Source organism: Hemitrygon akajei, chromosome 9 (assembly GCF_048418815.1).
Source record: "Hemitrygon akajei chromosome 9, sHemAka1.3, whole genome shotgun sequence".
Lineage (NCBI taxonomy): Eukaryota > Metazoa > Chordata > Chondrichthyes > Myliobatiformes > Dasyatidae > Hemitrygon > Hemitrygon akajei.
Genome location: NC_133132.1, coordinates 127,244,353 through 127,261,949, shown reverse-complemented (window position 1 = coordinate 127,261,949; position 17,597 = coordinate 127,244,353).

The following is a 17,597-nucleotide window of genomic DNA, read 5'->3' as shown; positions in this document are numbered from 1 at the left end:
ATGAGGTAGATAGTGAGATGAAGAGTTCACCTTTATTGTTCAAGAGGTCCATTCAAGAGTCTTCTCACAGCAATACAGCAATATAGAAACTGTCCTTGAGCCTGATGGTATATGTTTTTAAACGTAAGCATCCTGCCCTGTGGAAGCTGGGGAGAGAAGAGAGAATGACCTGGATGGAGTCTGATAATTTTGGCTGCTTTCCCGAGGCAACAGGAAGTGTACTTAGAGTCATTTGAGGGGAGGTTGATTTTCATGATGAACTGAGCTTCTTGCAGAAAAAGATGTATAGACTTGGGTGCAATGTACTAGCATGGTAGTGGATTGGTTAACCAGTTGAGATGAAGTGTTGGTAGTCAATAGTGAGTGAAGTGTCACAGGGATCGATACTGGACCTGCAACTGTTCACAATATACAGAAAGATATAAATAGGTTCATTGAATGGGCAAGGCTCTAGCCAATGGAGTACAATGACGTCAAATGTGAGGTTTTCCATTTTGGAGGGAAAAAGGTGAAAGGACTTCTAAGTCCCTCTGGTGTACAGTAGGCCTTGTGAGTGCTTGTGCATGAATTCTGAAATATTGGTTTGCAGGTACAGCAGGCTATCAAGAAGGCAAATGGAATGTTGGCCTTCATTGCTAAAAGGATTGAATTTAAGAGAAGGGATGTTATTCTGCAGATGTACAGGGTTTCAGCTGTGAAGCCCCACCTAGAGTACTCATGTATTTCTGGTCTCCTTATTTGAGAAAAGATGTACTGGCTTTGGAGGCAGGGCAGAGGAGGCTCATGATGTTGATTCCAGAGAAGAGGGGATTACTCTATGAGGAGAAGTTGAGTTGCTTGGGACTATACACACTAAAATTCAGAAGAAAAAGAGATGATCTTATCATCATCATCAGGTGCCATGCCCAGTTAGAGCTTTGACTGCCATGGCCACACATTTCTGTTTTAGATCAAGTGGATCAATTCATTGGTATTCATTTCCAGTTCTCTGGCTGTCATCTCCATCATCATTTGTCTTTGCTTTCCTCTTGCTTTCTTCCCTTCAATCTTTCCCATAATTACCGTGCATTCTAACTCCTCTTTCCTAATCACATGTCCAATGAAGTTACGTTGCCTTTTCATGATCTCATACATTATTTCTCTTTTTGTGCTTGCTCTATTCATGACATCCTTGTTAGATATTCGTTTCGTCCATGATATTGTTTGCATCCTCCTCAAAAACCACATCTCTGCTGCTTCAATTCATTTCCTCATGTTACTAGATATTGTCCAACATTCAGAGCCACATAACATGACTGGATAAACATAACATTTCAGTACTCTGAGGCGGGTTGTCATGCCTAGTTTAGTGTTGATCAGTATATTCTTCATTCTCGTAAAGGTGTCTTTTGCCGTCCCTATTCTTCTTTTGATGTCCATGTTGCACCTGCCATCTGATGTCACCCAGCTTCCTAAGTAGCAAAAGTTCTGTACTTGTTTTATGTCTTTCCTGTTTATTTTCAGCCTGCAGCTAGGATTCTCCTTCTTTTTGGATATCACCATACATTCTGTTGTTTTGCAATTGATAGACCCATTTTTGCACTTTCTTCAACAACAATTATCAATTAAGTTTTGTAGTTTGTCCTCCATACTTGCAATTAACACAGTATCATCCGCATATCTGAAATTATTGATGTTATTACCACCAACTTTGATTCCCAAGATGTCTCTTAATTTTTGTAATATTGTTTCACTGTACACATTAGACAATTCAGGGGAGAAAACACATGCCTCTTGTCTAATGCCTCTCTGGATTTTCGTAAATTAACTCACTTCTCCATCTATTCTTACAGCGGCAAATTGTTCACAGTACAGATTTCTGATTAGACGGAGGTCTTTTGAATCTAGATCTAGAGTTTCCTGTAATATTTCAAATAACTTATTGTGCTTCACTTTATCAAATGCTTTTGTGTAGTCGATAAAACAAACAAGCAAATCTTTCTTCACTTGAATAGTTCATTCTGATAGTATCCTTAACATCAATATCGTGTTTCTTGTACTTCTGTCTTTCAAAAAAACCACATTGTTCTTTAACTATTTCAGCTTGTATCTTACTTTTAGCTCTTGTCATCAAAATTCTTAGAAGTATCTTGGTGATATGACTCATTAAACTTATGGTCCTATGTAATTCATATTCTATTGCTCAAGGTTTCTAAGGAAGAGTGAAAGATACTGATTTTTTCATCTCTTCTAGTGTTATTCCAGTCTCCTAAATGTCATTGATTAAATCAGTAAGTTTTTCAATTCCGTAACCTTCAAGGGCGATAATTTGTTCTATTACTAATTCATCAGGGCCCGCTGCCTTTCCTTTCTTCATCTTATTTATTGCATTAGGAACTTCATATTTTAAAATACTTGGACCTTCAATGTTCTTCTTAATTTCTGGTTTTTCGCCTCGATCATCTTCAAACAATTCCTGAATATACTCAGTCCATCTGTTCATAATCTCATCTTTTTCCATGATAGTGGTACCGTCCTTTGCTTTCAAACATCCGCCTGAAGAACAGAGGAGCTTTTTACCAGTGATATTCTTGACTTGTTGATGTATCTTTTTTGGATCAGTAATAGGGATTCTTTATAGTTGCTCACATTCCTGGTTTAACCATTCTTCTTAGGCTTTTTAACATAAGCTTTTAACTTTTTTATCGAAGGACTTATACTCTATAGGATTTCCTTTCTTCTGTCTCCTTTCTGCCATTAGATTTTTGATTTCATCTGTCATCCATTTATTCTTTGGGATTTTTTCTTTTTTAGGAATCACTGATTTTGCTGATTCTGTCAAGGCTTCCTTTAGAGAGTTAAACTTCATTTCTATGTGATTGCTATCGTCTTCAACTGATTCTATTTCTAGACTTTGAAATCTATTCCTTACTTCAATTGTAAATTTTTGACTTAAGTTTTCTTCTTTAATTAATTGCGAGTAGTCCAGGGATTGTTCAGGTTTTTGCTTCTTTAGTTTTTTAAGTTTTACCTTTACGTGACAGGGTTATGGTCACTATTGCATTGAGTCACTGAGTTTCTAAAGCTTTGGTCTACAGTAATAAAGTCAATTTGATTTCTGGTGTTATCACCTGGACTTTTCCAGGTCCACAAGCGTCTTGGATGGTTTTTAAAGTAGGTATAGAATTCTATAAAATTATAAAATGAATAGATAAGATAGTGGCAGAAAAGTTGTTTTTGTTGCTAGGGTCAACTAGAATTAGGTGACATAGCCTCCAAGATCTAGAGTGTAAATTTAGAATGGAGATAAGAAGGAACTGCTTTTCCCAGAATACTGAATCTGTTAAATCCTCTGTTCAGGAAAGCAGCAGAGGCTGCCTCATTAAATATGTTTAAGACAGTTAGATAGATTCTTACATAACAGGGGATTAAGCATTATGGAGGAAAAAACAGGTTGGTGGAACTGAGTCCATGGCCAAATCACCCATAGTCTTATTGAATAGCAAAGACGTCTCATGGGTCAGATGGCCTACTCCTACTCCTGCTTTTTTATGTTCTTATTATTGATGCACCATCAATAACTCTCAGAGACTGGAAGTGAACGATAGGCTTTTATTAGCAGTAAAAAGGGAGCACGACATCTCGGAGACTGAGGGAGGAGCAGTGCCCCAATCGCCTTTATACAGGGGTCTGTGGGAGGAGCCACAGGATCTGTCAGCAGAGGGGCGTGTCCAGACAGGTATACATAGTTTACCACAATTATGTTCTTGAAACTTTGGGCAAAGCAGTTACCATACCAAGTGTGATTCATCCAGATAGGATGTTTTCTATGGCGCACGTACGCAATGCTACTACATCTCAGAGCATCAGAGTTCAATTCTGACACTGTCTGTACGGAGTTTGTATGTTCTGCACATGAACGCATGGGTTTCCACATGGTGCTTCCATTTGCAAAGATGTACCAGTTAGTAAGTTAATTGGTAATTGTAAATTTTCATGTGATTACGCTAGAGTTAAATACGTGAGCTGCTGTGTGGTGTGGCTTGTGGTCTGGAAGGACCTATTGTGCACTGTATCACTAAATAAATAAAATTTTTAAAAATAAATAAACAAATGTGAGGAACAACAGGGAAATGATAAATTTCCTTAGCCGAATAAGGAGGTTGAGGTACTAGTGTATGGTCTGGGCCAAAGCATCTACGTGGTTAGTTCAGGACAAGCTATTTGAGATATTTCCACTGCCAAGTATCTCCACCTCAATTAATCATCTACCGGTGGATGTATGGGTGTATTTTTAATGGGCTACTTGGTTACTCTGCACAGCAACCCAGAGCCACATATGGTACTGCTGCTTCTCCAGCTCGCCAGGTCCAATTCGAGCCTGTGTGAAGCCTGCATGTGCTTCCTGTGAGTGCATAGTCCATATTCCATACACCTCAGCTTACTCCCACATCTCAAAAACACACACGCTCAGAGGTGAACTGGTACTGTGCATTGCCTCTAGTATGAAGGTGAATGCTAGTTATTAGAAACTTAGTGAGAATAAACTGGGTTTAGTGCAATCTGTTAAGTCGGTATTTGGTGGTTAGTACAGATAACTGAGTCAAAGTCCCTGTTTCCAATCTGTGTATCTCTATGACATTACATGACTATGGCCTACCCATAACCATGCATGAATCCCATTTTATTCTTCCCACGTCCCTTTCAAACTCTCCCAGATTTTTCTATTCACCCACATAATAACATGGTGGTTAACACAATGCTATTACAGCTCGGGGCATGGGAGTTGAATTCCGATACTGTCGGTAAGAAGTTGTATGTTCGCCCTGTGACCACGTGGGTTTCTTCGAGATGCTCCGGTTTCCTTCCCAGGTCAAAGACGTACTGGTTAGTAGGTTAACTGGTCATTATAAGTTGTCCTGTGATTAGCCTAAGGTTAAGTAGGTGGGTTGCTAGGCAGTGCGGTTCATTGGGCTGGATGGGCCTGTACGGTGCTGTATCGCTAAATAATGAGGCAGTTTACAGTAAACCAACTAATTATGTAGTCTGCAACCAAAAAGCAGCATCTTGAAACCAATGAATTGCTGATATCCTTCAGTGAAGATAATCCTTCATCATTATCTAGTCTGGCTTACATCAACATGGCAGTTTTTAATTTCCCTCTAAAGGTGGTGAAAAGTGCCAGCAGTGTATAATACCCACATCATATGTATGAATAAATGAATTTTAATAAACCTGAAAATAGATAAGGCTGATTCAAAGTAACACACAAAAGATGCTGCAGGATCTCAGCAGGTCAGGCAACATCTATGGAAATGAATAAAGAGTTGATGTTTCGGATTAAGACCCTTCATCAGGACTGAATTATGTGGCAAGTTTCCCTGGTGTGATTTCCTTTGCAGATAGACAGAGCTGTTTGTTCAAAACTACTCTTTGAAATCAACATAAAATAGCTGATAATAAATTAATAGAAATGTACGCAACAAATTCTACTTCAAAAAAATATGTTTAACCTTGTGGAAGTGATCGGAATATCAAAATTAATAAGCTTATTAACATTTCCTTTAAATCCCCTTTTTGTACCGACACATTTGCACTTCTCTCAAAGCCGTTGTAGTTAGCAGTCACATAAAAAGCTTTCTAAAGTTGCTCTCTGCAGTTGTGTTTGTTGTTTTTAAAGAGCAGGCTTGAAACTATTTCCGATGCAAAATAGCATGTTCATGTTTGTTACTAAGTATATCTCAAATTATTGTTAAGGATGCAAAAAAATATTATCTGAGGGAAGTTTGGAGTACTAAGCCTATCAATATATACTTGGGGTTGCATTATTATGGAAATAAAGCACTTGCAAAGACTTGTACAATAGATGAAAAATGTTTTTCCCACAAGAATTCTATTGAGAATGTGCAAATTGAAAACATGCAGATCTATACTAAAGCAAACCGGAAACCTGAAATAAAAACAGAAATACTCAATAGATTAGGCTATGGAGGACAGGAGAGGCAGCTTGATTTTCCTGATTAAGGGATTTTCAGCCAAAATAGAGAGGAAATTAAGAAGGAGGGTGGGATTTTTGTTAAAGAAACAATCGATCACAGTTGTGTGGAGGGATTATCAAATGATGATGCTTGAGGTAAATTTGAAAACCAGAAAGAGGTAAGTGCATGGCTGAGTGTGTACTAAGAGCTATCAGCAAGGCACAGGTATATTGAAAAGCCCAGAAAGAGTGGATGTGGAGTAAATGTTTCCCAGATTTGGGGAGTCTAGGACCAGAGGCACATCCTCTGAATAGAGAGACATCCCTTTGGATCACAGATGAGGAGGAATTTCTTTAGCCAGAGGGTCTTGAATCAGTGAAATTAATTGCCTCAGATGACTGTGGAGGCCAAGCCATTGGGTATATATAAAGCGGAGGTTGATAGGTTAGAACATTAGAAAGTTTTTGACAAAACAGGCCATTCAGACCAACAAAGCTGGCCAAATTCCTATTCACAAAGTGTGTTGAAAAAGCTATCGAGTTTAGATTTGAACGTCTCTAAGGTACTACACTCAAATAAACATCTAGGTAGTTTGTTCCATGTGTCCACAACTCGCTGTGTAAAGAAATGCTTCCTGATGCTAGTCTGAAATCTTCCTTTAACCAGTCTCCACCTATGGCCCCATGTCCTCATTGTTGGATTAATTTTGAAGTAGCAGGGGGCATCCACCTTACTTCTACCCTTAATGATTCTGAACGCTTCTATCATGTCTCCTCTCATCCTACGTCTACTTAGGCTAAAGAGATTTAACTCTTTCATTCTTTTTTCATAGCTCATACCCTGCAGACCAGGAATGAGTCTAGACGTCCTTCTCTGGACTCTCTCGTGACCTCACCTCCCTCACACATTATAGAGACCAAAATTGTACACAGTATTCACCTTGTGAGGTGTGGCCTCACAAGCTCATTATACATCTTAAAGAGAACGCCCCTACACTTGAAATCTACTGAGCATATTATACAGCCCAACGTTCTATTAGCCTTCCTAATCGCTTCTGTACATTGTCTGGATGTTGATAGTGATGAGTCTACCAGGATGCCCAAATCCTTCTCATACAGTGCACCTTCTAACTCAAGATCCCCCATTGTATATTTATATCTAATATTTCTACTTCCTTTATGTAATACTTTTCATTTACTTACATTAAATTTCATCTGCCATTTATCTGCCTACATCCGGATTTTGTTTAGTTCAAACTGTATCTGTATTGATTCTGCTGCCTGAATGTTATCAACCTGTCCCCTAACTTTGTGTCATCGGCAAATCATTACTGTAAATTAAAAGCAACAATGGCCTTGAAAACTATCCCCGTGGAATCCCACTTCTAACATCTTCAAGGTGTGAAAATGATCCCCTCAACATAACTTGTTTGTTTTCTGTTTTTGAGCCAATTCTGCTCCCATTTGCATACTTTACTCTGAATCCCTACCTCCTGTAATTTTATTATCAAAAGCCTTCTGACAGTCCAAATATATAATATCAACTGCTCTAGTGTTATCATAAATTTTAGTTGCCTCTTCATAGAACTCCAGCATATTAGTAAAACATGATTCCCCCTTTCTGAACCCATGATGGCTTTCTGCTAATATGCTTGTTCTTATCAGCTGCTTTTGCACCTCATTAACGTTTCCATTATCTTGTCTGTGATACACATTGAGCTTACTGGTCTATATACCAGGACAACATTAGCCCATTACCAGTCCTTAGGGATTTCACCTGTTTTCACTAACTTTTGAAAAATACATGTTATAAGTTTGTATATATAATCACAGACCTCTTTAAGTACCCTTGGATATATGTTGTCTGGCCCTGGAGATTTATTAACATCCAGCCTTTTCAGCTGAAGATCTCTAAGTCCCTTAAAACAACCTTGTTTTTCTCTACACCTACTGGCAATATTACTAACATCTTCATAGGTGAATACTTTAGCAAAATATGAGTGAAGGGTATGCATTACATCCTTCCCTGCATGATTTATCACCCCACTATTATTCTTAATACACTAAACTTTCTCCTTGACTTTTCTTTTCCTAGAAAAGTATTGAAAAAATCTCTTCTGGTCAGTCTTAGTATTATCAGCAATGTCCTCCTCAACCTGCTTTTATGCAATCTGAATTTCCCTCTTGACTATAGCCCTTATATTTTCATATGCCTTATGGTTAACGTCATTACTATTTTTCCCTCTATTCCTTATATACTGTAGATGTTTTTCTTCAATAATTTTTATGTATGTCTGTATTCATCCTTGTAATTGATCTATTATTTTTATTGCTTCTCCAGACCTTGCGTATGAACATTTCCTGCACTGCATATATTACCTCTTTAATTCAACCCCATTGTTCCTCAGCCGTGTCAACATCAAGCACTTACTTTCAGTTTATCTTCTAAAGTGTTTGCTGCATCTGCACAAACTTTACCTTTCTGAAATTCAATTTAATTGCTTTGCTTCTTAATTAGTAGAGTCAACAAAAGTTGCCAGGAGAAGGCGGGCAAATGGGATTGAGAGGGATAATAAATCCACCATAGTTCAACAGTAGAGAAGACTCGGTGAGCTGAATGGCCTCATTCTTCTCCCATGTGAAATGTAGAAATAGCTTTTTGAGAAGTGCCAAAACAGAGAGTAGGAATTGTATGAGATTTTATCTGCCCAAATAACAGCTAAAATAGAAACATGACAAGTATAGATAGCAAAGAACTAGAGTATAGATGGAGGGTTAAATTCTTGAAGTATATTCAGGACAACTTTTTACAACCAATAACTAACAAGACCTAAAACCAGGGGTTGTTCATAATTTTATTTTAGGAATTTGAGGTAGATAGTTTTAGTGAGAGAGAATTAAAAACAAAATGCTGGAAATACTCAGCAGGCTAGTTTCAATGAATGGTTTGTAACCCAGGACTCCATTTCTATTTCCACAGATGATGGCTGACTTGCTGAACAATTCCAGCATTTTCTGTTTCTTGCAATGACAATAATAAGTCAGCACAGTTCTGAAAAGTGACAAGAGGACACAGAAATAAAAAAATATATAATTTTGGAAAGAATCTTGCATAATTTTTCAAAAGTTGGCAGGAAGCAGCTGCTTGAAGGTGATTCTATGTTCTTGCCATGAGGAGCGTTTAAAATGATGCAAGGGAAACATTATTGCAAGAAAATGGCAAACTTTTCAAATCTTAACCAGTTGAATGTTGAAGACTAGGATAGATAAAAACTGGGAAACATATGCATACATGCTGAGCTTGTCAATTTCATCAACTTTGCTTCTAACTTCCACCCTTCCCTTAAATTCGCTTAGTCCATTTCTGACACCTCTCTCCCCTTGCTTGATCTTTCTATGTATCAAACTGTCTACTGTTATCTTTTCTAAACATGCTGACTCCCACAAGTATGTGGACTGTACCTTTTCCCACCCTGTTCCTATAAGAAATGCTATTCCCTTTTCTCATTTCCTTTGTCTTCACCAGATCCGTTCCAGGATGAGGCTTTCCTTTCCAGAACATCAGAAATCTCCTCCTTCTTCAAAGAATGGAGCTTCTCTTCTTCCACCATTGATGCTGCCTTCACCCACATCTCCTCTATTTCCTGGACATCCACCCTCAGCCCTCTTCCCACCACCTTAATGTCCTCTTGTCCTCTCCTACCACCACAGGAGACTTCGCATCTAATACGTGATTCTCTGCAACCTCCACCATCTTCAACAGAGTCCTACCATAGACATATATTTACCCACCCAAAACCCAAACCACTCTCAGCTTTTCACAAGGATCGCACCATCTGTCCTTCCCCATTAATTTCCCTCCTGGCACTTATCCCTGCAATCCGAAGTGCTACACCTGCCCACTCACCTCCTCCCTCACCACCATTCAGGATCCCAAACAGTCCTACTAGGTGAGGCAATATTTCACCTATTGGGATCATCTACAACCTTCTCTACATTGGTGAGACCCGACGTAGATTGGGGTTCTGCTTTGTCAAGCACCTTTGCTCCATCCGCAAGAACCAAGATTTTCCAGCGGTCAGCATGATAATTCCAATCCCTATTGCCATTCTGACATATCTGTCCATGGTCTCCTCTACTGCCACAATGAGGACTCTCTCAGGTTGGAAGAGCAACATCTCATATTTCATCTGGGTAGTTTCCAACCTGATGGCATGAACATAAATTTCTCTAACTTCCTGCCATTTTCCCCCCTTCCCTTCCCTCTTCTTCCATTCCCTACTCTGGCCTCCCTCTTACCTCTCCTGCCTATCAGCTCCCCCTAGTATCCCTCCTCCTTACCTTTCTTCCATGATCTGCTCTCCTCTCCCATCAGATTCCTTCTTCAGTTCCTTACTTTTTTCATCCATCACCTCCCATCTTCTTATTTCATCCCCATCCCCCACTGACCTGGCTTCACCTTTCACCTTCAAGATTTCCCCCCTTCCCCTCCCATGATCTTCCTATTCTGGGTTCTTCCCCTTTCCTCTCCAGTCTGGATGTAGGGTCTCTGCATGAAATATTGACTATTTATTCATTTCCATAGATGCTGTCTGACTTGCTGAGTTCCTCCAGTATTTTGTATGTGTTATTCTGGTGATAGAAAAAAGTTAAGGAGAATGTGGAAAAAAGGGGAAGGAACATGAACTGAGATGAACACAGTAATGGAGGAAATGCAACGGCATTAGCACCTTGAACAGGTATCAACTTAGATCAATTTGTCAAAACACAGCAAAGTAGGGAACTACATAGCATCTCCCATCCATTTTCTAATTCTCTCTGACTGCAAGCAGAGACAGTGACTGGGGACTGGAGAAATGCTTACATTGAGTTAGTAAGATGAGTTTTGTTTGTAGAAAAGTAATGCAAGACTGTCAAAGTGATTCAGGAAGGCACAAGTAAATCAATCCAGCCTTGATTTTTAAGGGAATACCATGACTTGCTAAGATGACTGAATATTTCAAGTATACAAAAGGGAGAATAGATGAGAATAACTCATTTACATGGATCTTTGCAAGCTGGTTGACAAGGCAAGCTAATTAGAAATGTAAAATTCCATGGGATTGAAAAGAAACTGCGGTAGGATCCAAAACTGGTTCTGCTGCAGAAAATAATGAATTAAGACCATTAGATGTTTGGTAGCTGGAACATGCTTTCCAATGGATTCTTAAGATTCATCGCTAGTGCTTTGGTTTTTTATGATAGATATCATGGGCCCAGCCCTGCAGCCTTTGTCTGCTGTATAAACTCGGATGGCTTATATACACTGTTGTCAGAGGACGTGGAAGACTATGATGATCATGACTGTGCAAGAACAATCACATGCCAGAAAGATGCAATTTGTCACAAAGAAATGCCTTTGTTGAACTCAGATCTGGCTCTGCACACTGATGACTCCTCAGCTATTGAGGGAGGAATTCAAATAGCCGGTGGGCTGTTGTTACAGAAAAAGAAGTGATGGCCTGAGGAAACATGGCTCCTGGCACCTGTACACATCAGGCAGAACTGAAAGCTTTGATTTTAAGCCTGTAAGTGAGCAGAAGGAAGATCAGCTAATATCTACATGGATTGTCAATATGCTTTCAGAACAATTCATGACTTTGGAAATTTTTGGAGGCAACGAGGATTTCTTCCAGCCAGGGGAACTCCAATCATGAATGGTGAACTAGTACAAGAGCACATGGAGGTCATGCAAATACCATCAGATGTTGTAGTATTAAAATGTAAAGGTCACTCTAAAATGACAGTAGAAAGCCATGGAAATGCATTTGCAAACAAAATTACAAAAAAGGCAGTGTGTGAAGGAATAAAGAAAATAGAGGAAATGGAAGAAAGCATAGGTCTGAAACCAAGTTGAACACTGTGTCACAGACAAACATGCAAGATCAGTACTTGCATGAAGATAAGTGGTACTGGATGGAAAAATGAAGGGTTATTAAACAACAGTGGAGTATGGAGATACAGCATTACCCATAGACAGGTAGCCTCAGCTGAGCTGATTCCTCACCTGGCACAGCAAATACTCTCCTTATTATCATAATCAACATTTTTTGTGTTTATTTTAAGTGATTCTGTCAGGGTCCTTCATAGAATCAAAGTGGGGGACTGTTGGAAACCCCTTTCTAAATAATACTTTTTAACAATCTCATGTATTTTTCACACTAACTGGCAGGAAGTGGTATAGCAGCTAAACTAACAGTTTATCACCTTTCTCATTTATTCATTGGCTAAGTATTAGCACTTTATCCATGTGATGTAATTGTTTTAACTATGTAGCCTATTAGCTAGTTCATCTTCTAACAAAGAAATGTTTCTTATCTCATCAATAAAAGTGATAGAGTTTTCAGAACTGTCATCTTTTTTTTCTTTTGTTTTAATATTAATTTCCCTCTTAGCATAATTTCTCAGCTCTTTACTTGCTTAGGGCTTTATTCCCTGGAGTGTAGAAGAATGAGGGGAGATTTGATAGAGGTATATAACATTATGATCGGTATAGATAGAGTGAATGCAAGCAGGCTTTTTCCACTGAGGTTAGGGGAGAAAAAAACCAGAGGTCATGGGTTAATGGTGATGGGGGAAAAGTTTAAAGGGAACATTAGGGGGGGGCTTCTTCACACAGAGAGTGGTGGGAGTGTGAAATGAGCTGCCAGATGAAGTGATAAAAGCGAGCTCACTTTTAACATTTAAGAAAAACTTGGACAGGTACATGGATGAGAGGTGTATGGAGGGATATGGGCCAGGTGCAGGTCAGTGGGACTAGGCAGAAAAATGGTTCGGCACAGCCAAGAAGGGCCAAAACGCCTGTTTCTGTGCTGTAATGTTCTATGGTTCTAGTATTTGTATGTTTGTTTTTTTACTAAAATAAACTGAAATCTCGGAATTAAGACTACTTGTAATTCCTGACTCCTGGAAGAACCCTGAGGATCAGAAAGTAAACAGAGACCCAACAACATGAACTCTGATAATCACTTGGGCAAGACTTTCGTAAAAAATTCGGAGTAAATGAGTCCATAGTAATTGGTCTCCAATATTCAACATTTTGCAATTTATCTAAATCCTTGGACTTTGGTAGAAGTACTGCTCGAAGTTCCTTAATATTATATGTACCGTGCCAAAGCAAATCCAAATAGAGAAAAAAAGTACCTGTGAATTAATATCAACATTTATCTCTTTCTTGAGGTATATTTCACCTGGATGAGCAGTCATAACTTTATTTAAACTATTTTCTGCACCATCTACTTCTACCTCAACAGGTCTCATCAATTCCTTTTGAAAACATAGAAACATAGAAAACCTACAGCGTAATACAGGCCCTTCGGCCCACATTCTATGCCGAACATGTACTTAACTAGAAATTACTTAAGGTTACCCATAGCCCTCTAATTTTCTAAGCTCATGTACTTATCCAGGAGTCTCTTAAAAGACTCTATCGTATCCTGATGAAGGGTCTCGGCCCGAAACGTCGACAGTGCTTTTCCTTATAGATACTGCCTGGCCTGCCGTGTTCCACCAGCATTTTGTGTGTGTTGCTGTCGTATCCGCCTCCACCACCATTGCCAGCAGCCTGTTCCATGCACTCACCACTCTCTGTGTAAAAGAATTACCACTGATATCTCCTCTGTGCCTACTTCCAAGCACCTTAAACCTGTGTCTTCTTGTGGCAACCATTTCAGCCCTGGGAAAAAGTCTCTGATTATCCACAAGCTCAATGTCTCTGATCATTTTATACACCTCTATCAGGTCACCTCTCATCCTCCGTTACTCCAAGGAGGAAAGGTTGAATTCACTCAATCTATTCTCATAAGGCATGCTCCCCAATCCAGGCAACATCCTTGTAAGTCTCTTCTTCACCCTTTCTATAGTTTCCACATCCTTCTTGTAGTGAGGTGACCAGAATTGAGCACAGTACTCCAAGTGGGTCCTATATAGCTGTAACATTACCTCTCAGCTTTTAAACTTAATCCCATGGTTGATGAAGGTCAATGCACCGTATCCCTTCTTAACCTCAGAGTCAACCTGCGCAACAGCTTTGAGTGTCCAATGGACTCAGACCCCAAGATCCCTCTGATCTTCCACACTGCCAAGAGTCTTACCTTTAATATTATATACTGCCATCATATTTCACCTACCAAAATGAACCACTTCAAACTTATCTGGGTTGAACTCCACTTGCCACTTCTCAGCCAAGTTTTGCAACCTACCGATATCCCACTGTAACCTCTGACAGCTCTCCACACTATCCACAACACCCCCAACTTTTGTGTCATCAGCAAATTTACTAACCCATCCCTCCACTTCCTCATCCAGGTCATTTATAAAAATCACGAAGAGAAGGGGTCCCAGAACAGATCCTTGAGGCTCACCACTTTTAATGGCCTTCCCTCAACAAACAATAAATTTTATCATGCCTACTAATGAAAGATAAGGTTTGATAAAAATCCTTTAAGGCATTAATTTTTTAAACCTTTAATATACAAGCTAGTTTAGCATCTCCCCATTAAAAGCTCTTTGATCCACAGAAGATAACAGCTATATCTTTACACGTTGACTTTTTTTCCTAAGCACCAGTATTCACATCTTTAGTAAATGTTTATTAGCTGTAGCAATTATTACATTAGAAACTACAGGCATAAGTTTGCCACATCAATTCCTTAACGTTGAGCAGCAGAAATGTTATCCTAAGTCCTACTGCCAGGTGACAACATATCTTGAGAGATCTCATTAAACAGAGTGACATCCATGCTTTCAATAATCCCTGTCACATCCACATCAACCAGTGCCAACTCATCACCACTATCTACTTTGCTAACAACACTCTTGTCATTCATGTCCTTGTTTCCTTTGCCTCAAGAACCTGTGGAACAGACAACTTTTATTCAGCACCCATCCATTTTGACAGCACGTCTCTTATCAGAAGTCTGATTATTTGCTTTAGACATTAGTTCTTCAGCAACCAATGTGTTGATATTCCTTGCATCTGCCATTTATTCTAGAATTCTAACAACATCACAACTTCTTTGTCAGAAATACCAAGGAAGATCTATTATTTTGCCCACATTGTTAACACTACTAGTGTGGCCTCTTATCTTATAATGTAAGGAATAGCTAAATGCTTTCACCTACTGTGTTGGCCCAAATCAGTCTTGGAAGTAACAGTTGATACTGCCATCACTAGCAGTTCCTCCATTTCCCGAACAACCGTGCTCACTCCATCTTCTGGCCAACTTAACAGTGATAGCGCTCCCCTTGTCCTTAACTCCCACCCATGAGCCTCTGCATCCATTACATCATTCTCTGCAATTCCCACCATTCCACCAACTCCAAAGGAAGCCTAGCACCAAAAATATCTTTAACATCTTTAATTTCATCTCCCCACCTCTTTGCTTTCTGCAAGGATCACTCCCTCAGTGATTCCCTTGTTCATATATCCCTCCCCACTCATTTCCCTCCCGGCACTTCTCCTTGCAAGTGGTCCAAATGCTACACCTGCCCATCCACCTCCTCCATCACTTGCACTCAGGTCCCAAAGCAGTCCTTTCAGGTGAGGCAACACCTCACCAGCAAAACTGCTGGAGTTGACCTACTGTGTCTGACGCTCTTGATGCAACCTCCTCTACATTGGTGAGATCCATCATAAATTGGGGGACTGCTTCGTCGAGCACCTTCTCTCCATCCTTCCTGATGGCCAAGCATTTTAATTCCGATTCCCATTCTCTTTCCAACATATCGGTCCACGGCCTCCTCTTGTGTCATGCTGAGGCCACCCTCAGGAGTGGAGCAGCAACAATTTATATTCTGCCTGGGTAGCCTCAAACTTGATGGCATGAATATCAATTTCTCCTTCCAGTAAAAAAAAATATTCACTCCCCTCCTCTCTTATTCTATTCCCCACTCTGGCCTTTCAGTTCTTCTCATCTCCCCGGCTGCTCTCTTCCTTCCCTTTTTCGTACAGACAGTCTCCATAAGACTATAAGACCATAAGACATAGGACTAGAATTAGGACATTAGGCCCATCGAGTCTGCTCCACCATTTGGTCATGTCTGATTCTTTTTTGTCACTCCCTTTCTCTCCAGCCCTTTATGTTTCCGACCCACCTGGCTTCATGTATCACCTTCTAGCTATCCTCCTTCCCGTCACCCCACATATTTTATTCTGGCCTCTTCCCCTTTCCTTTCCAGTCCTGAATAGGATCTCAGCCCAAAACACTGACTGTTTATTCATTTCCACAGATGCTGCCTGATCTGCCGAGTTCGTCTAGCAGTTTGTGTGTATTGCCTAGGAAGTAAATGTCATTTTGCAGTGTTCAGGGGAAAGAATCCTGCCTTACAGATGACCCAATGAAGTAATTTTTTTCTATCCCATCCACTTCAAGTTTCGATGTGCTGTGAGTTCAGAGATGCTCATCTGCACAACACTGTTAGAACGTGTGGTTATTTAAGTTATTGTCATCTTCCTTTCTGCTTGAACCAGTCTGGCCAATTTCCTCTGATGTTTCTTATTAACAAAGTGTTTTCACCCAAAGAATTACCATTGCCATGAAAATCCCAGGATATCAGCAGCTTCCGAGATATTCAAACCACCCTGTCCAGCACTATCTTTTCACAGTTAAAGTCACTTAGATCACATTTCTTCCTCATTCTGACATTTGGCCTGAACAACAACTGAACCTCTTGACCATGACTGCATGCTTTTATGCATTGAGCTGCTGCAACAATGATTGGCTGATTAGAAATTTGAATTAACGAGCAGATGTGCAGGTGTGCCTAATAAAGTGGCCACTAGGTGTATTTTGCATCTAGGATATCTTAAACAACATAAAATTTTCTCTCCACAAGCTTTGAAAACGCACTTAAGGCCAAAAAAAAGACATCTCTTAAGACAACAGCTGACAGGGTTTAATAACCCTCATCTCAGGCATTGAAAGAAGCACCATTAGGATATTCCCCCACCCACACCCCCTCCCCACCAGATGCTCTTAATCTAATCAGTTCTTCCAGCAGATGTTTGTTGCTCCAAATTCTGCAATCTTTTGTGTCTCCTCTCCAGGATATTTCTTGTGCTGACTGAGACCATTGAATTCACCTTCATGCTGAGTTTACCGGCACAAATATCACAGCAGACAGGATTTTAATGGATCCTGCGCTCACACGGAAAGCAGGTCCAATGGGGCACAGAGCCACATCACACAATGTTTGCACACGCTAGCTTCCTGAAATTTTGCTTGTTCCAATGCTTGATTCTGAAGATGCTGGAAGCCACAATGCCTTGGCACATACAGCCAACAGCTAGCTACCACTTCAGAATCAGAGGGAATTGTTGCTGTGGGCCATGCTGAGGGACAAGAAGATATTTGTGCATCATCCATAATGTCAAATAATGTCTTTTATTTTATTATTAACAATGTGCACAATGATTGCAAAAGGCTTCCTTCTGAAATTGTAAAAATGTTTAAAATTTGAAGTTGTGATGTTGAATCACTTGGTGGCACCATAAGAGTTGCTGCTTCACTTCTCCAGGGACCCGGGCTTTATCTTGACCTTTGTCTAAACTTTGAATATTCTCTCTATGACCATGTGTGTGTAGCATGCTGTAGTCTCACTG